Source organism: Gossypium arboreum, chromosome 9, assembly GCF_025698485.1.
Source record: "Gossypium arboreum isolate Shixiya-1 chromosome 9, ASM2569848v2, whole genome shotgun sequence".
Classification (NCBI taxonomy): Eukaryota; Viridiplantae; Streptophyta; class Magnoliopsida; order Malvales; family Malvaceae; genus Gossypium; species Gossypium arboreum.
The window spans coordinates 81979130-81983438 of record NC_069078.1 but is presented as its reverse complement, the minus strand read 5'-3'; the positions used below and the strand labels follow the sequence as shown (position 1 = coordinate 81983438).

The 4309-nt window shown below is 33.0% G+C and overlaps 1 long non-coding RNA gene across 1 annotated transcript; it reads right to left on the bottom strand.

Moving 5' to 3' along the window:
- Window positions 1-914: 914 nt before the first annotated feature.
- On the bottom strand, window positions 915-2001 carry LOC128280722 (uncharacterized). The gene is made up of 2 exons (XR_008270848.1): window positions 1745-2001; window positions 915-1121 (listed from the first exon to the last, which is right to left on the bottom strand). It is a non-coding gene; the product is annotated as an uncharacterized LOC128280722 (long non-coding RNA).
- Between the last annotated feature and the right edge of the window lie 2308 nt (window positions 2002-4309).

The following is a 4309-nucleotide window of genomic DNA, read 5'->3' as shown; positions in this document are numbered from 1 at the left end:
GCGCTACCCTTCTAGGGAGCAGGCGCATTACTTTCTACATCATCATCACCAGCTCACTCGGGATCCATTACAATAAAACAAAATATTTAAAATAAATCAGAGTCGTCACACTATCAAAATACAAGTATGGCATGTATAGCTAGACTTTTTCTCACACTAGCTGTTCCGAGAACCGACTAAACCTGCTCGATACCAATAAATGTAACGCCCCACATGAAACCATCACCGAGTCAAGCCCGAGGTGTTACTAAACTTATCTTACCTTTTAAACAACTCTAAATCACTTATTTTAATTTTAGGAATAAACTGTTTTCTGCGTCATGGTTACTTAAAAATTCATTTCTCGAGTTTCAAAACTCAAAATTAAGATCCGTAAATTTTTCATGAAACTAGACTCATATATATATCTACTAATTTTTTTCTAGAATTTTTGACTTATCCAATTAGTACAGTTTATTAGTTAAAGTTTCCCCTGTTTCAAAACTCAACTGCACTGACCTCTTCTTACTACGAACCATTTTTCTTCCTGTAAAAAAATTCATATGACTAAGTCGTTTGTTTCTATAAAAACTATATTCAACAAGCATTCTAACCATATAAATTATACCTTCTAATTAGTTTTGTACAATTTATGGTGAATTTCCAAAGTTGAAACAGGGGATCCAGAAATTGCTCTGACCCTGTTTCACTAAAACTCAGATATATCATAAAATATAATACTTTTACCTGTTTTGCTTATTCCATAAGAAAATATACATAATAAGCTTTAATTTAATATATTATTCATCTTCAAACTATGTTTCTACAATTTTAGTGATTTTTCAAAGTTACATCATTTCATTACTTGAATCTGTTTTAGGTTACTTTCACATTTTCATAATTTTCATGTGATAATCATCATTCAATCATACATATTAATAAACATGTATATCATCAGCTATTTTCTTAGCTAATCACTAGCAAGTATTTACACATCATTCATTATTCATATTATACCAAAAGTAGCTAAGTTTCTATACATGCCATACCCAAAACAAAACGTCTAGTTATACCGAGTTATTTCTTTGATAGTGTGATCGGCCTCCGACATTTCCTTCGATCCCCGAGTGACTAGATAAGTACTATAAGAAGAAGAAAATAAAGAGATTAAGCACTAGGCTTAGTAAGCTTACAAGCAAATAAATCACAACATTCAACATAATGGATAATTATGCATAATATCATCTAACATCATAAATTTCTTTACTTCTCAATTTCTATCTTCTTCTTTATTCCCTTACCTTCTTTCTTACCTGACCTTTCCTTTTTCATAACTATAATCTACTTTTCCTTTGCTGTTAATTCACTGTAATTTAACTAGTATCCTGACCCGTTGAACCACTCGGAATACTAAGGATACTAGGGTCGTTCCTGTCTATCAATATCCTGCCAATGCCATGTCTTTGACATGGACTTACATGAATTATTCCTGTCTCCAATGCCATATATAATATGGACTTACATGGCTCAATCCTGTCTCCAAAGCCATATTTCTAATATGGACTTACATGGCTCATTTTCGTTTCGTCTGTCAACCCTAATATCCTAAAATTCCTAGGGTTCAACCGGCTTTCTAACACTTTTCCTCTGTCACTTCACCTTAAATTCGACTTTAAATATTTTCATAACATAATATATAAATGCTGGAAATTAACAATAATAATGTAAAATAAAAGAATATTGCATTTATTTACTGTAAACTTACCTCGATACAAAATGTGACTAAACTTTACAATTTAGTCCTTTACTTTTTCTTTTCCCCGATCTACTCTCGAATTTCGCTCTTCTTGATCTATAATAGCAAATTTAGCTTATTTAATATCAACATTTATCAAAACAACCCTTTACTCAAATTTTGGCAAAATTACATTTTTGCCCCTAAACTTTCACATATTTGCACTTTTGCCCCAAGGCTCGTAAATTAAACTTCATCCTATTTTCTTATGTTTTATGACATGCTGATCATTTTTCCCTTCTATGGCAACATCAAATTCACACACTAACATGTACTTATGACTATTAGGTATTTTTACCGATTAAGCCTTTTTATTAATGTTAATAACCAAATGACCAAAATGCCCCTCCTTACTAAACTTTCAAAAATTCCTTCCATGTCCTAATTTTGTCCATGAACTTAAAATTGGTCAAATTACCATTTAAGATCTCCTAATTAATATTCCAAAATAATTTCATACTAAAAACTTCTAGAATGCAAGTTTTGCAAATTATTCGATTTAGTCCCTAACCTCAATTTAATCACTTTATGCATAGAATTTTATCACGAAATTTTCACACAATCATGTAATCATACCATGAACCTCAAAATAATAATAAAATATTTTTTATTTTATTTTTTTTTACCCTGAATTTGTGGTTTCGCAACCACTGTTCCGTTTAGGCCCTATTTTGGAATGTTACATATTATGCCTAAAAAAAAAGGGGGATTAAGGTGAAAACCCAAAAAGGGCATCTTGATTAACACAAAAAATTAAGATAAAAACCCGAAAGGGCATTTTAATGAAGCAAACCTGAGCTTAAAGAGCAGGGCGGTTGAATGGTGGGTTAAACAGTGAAACTACAGCATTTGAAACATTTTTCAGTAGCTCGAAATCTTCTACGCAAGAAGCCATGCTAGAAAAGATTCTTGATAAGAAACGTGGAAGAGTTCGTGTGTTGAATATCTAGAGCATCTGTATCTATTGAATGCGATCCGTTTTCTCTTTATGACACTTTCTCATTATCATTGGTTAACTTTCTTTATTTGCCACGTTTGAAAGAAATAAATGTGAGGTATCCCTTTGTCCCTACCTGACCATTTTCATGCACCTCATTATGTCGTTTATTTTCATGATAAATAGTGAAATGACATACTCTAAACAAAAGAAATGTTAAGCATTACCTGGATAAGAACTTGATAAGCATAAGAGCCTCAACGCAAGGACAAAGTTCAACCAAGGGCAAAAGAGTGATATCTGAAAAATGTAGATTACTCATGAAGCTTGAGGATGGGTACAGGGCCTAAATAGAAAGTCAAGAGTCAAAGCAATGAACACATATCATCAAAAATCATGACGAAAGAGGACATAAGACAAACCGCCAAAGGCGCGTAGCATAATCATGTAGGCATAAAGGCATTTAAGACAAACATATGCATATCATGATAACGTTATGCATGACATCTACAGGTACTCCAGTAGAGCGAGAGGATGTGATGATAGCTGTACTGAATCAAAGGAAAAGACACCTAAGTTCCACCAGTTGACATCTTTTGGTATTTTGATATTTTTTATTTCTGTTTCAAAAAAATCAACTCATATTGCGAGAGGTGAGTTGAGCCTCAAGACACGTTGAGGTATTTTCAATCTATTTTTTCAAAAAAATCAACTCATACTGCGAGAGGTGAGTTGAACCTCAGGACACGCTGAGGTAGTTTTAATTTCTGTTCATCAAAAAAATCAACTCATATTGCGAGAGGTGAGTTGAACGTCAGGTCACATGTCGAGGTATTTACAATTTCAGTTTTTCAATTTATGTTTTTCAAAAATCAATTCATATTGCTAGAGGTGAATTGAGCCTCAGGATCATATGCCGAGGTATTTTCAATTAATGTTTTTTAATTTATGCTTTTCAAAAAAATCAACTCATATTGTGAGAGGTGAGTTGAGCCTCGGGACACGCTAAGGCATTGTTAATTTTTGTTTCAAAACTCAACTCATATTGCGAGAAATGAGTTGAGCCTTAAGACACGTTGAGGTATTTTCAATTTCTGTTCAATTTATGTTTTTCAAAAATCAACTCATATTGCGAGAGGTGAGTTGAGCCTCGGGGCACGCTGAGATATTTTCAATTAATGTTTTTTTAAATTTATGCTTTTCAAAAATCAACTCATATTACGAGAGGTGAGTTGAGCCTCGGGTCACATGTCGAGATATTTTTAAAATCTATTTTGCAAATTCTGTTTTCAAAAATCAACTCATATTGCGAGAAGTGAGTTGAGCCTTTGCTCACGTGCTGAGCTATTTTTTTTAATTTCTGTTTTTAATGACTATTTCTACGGAATCAATTCTATTGCGAGAAATGAGTTTAAATCAGGATCACATGCTGAGTAAAGAATAAAGATTGGAGCTGATTGAAGGCATCGGATTTTGTTCCCTTGAAGTCGTAGAAGAAAAGACTACAAACCTTATCTCACTGAAGCGATAAAAGAGCAGACTGAAGTTGTAGATCTCACCTTTTAGAAGTTACAGTGAAGCAGATCGAAGCCACAAAT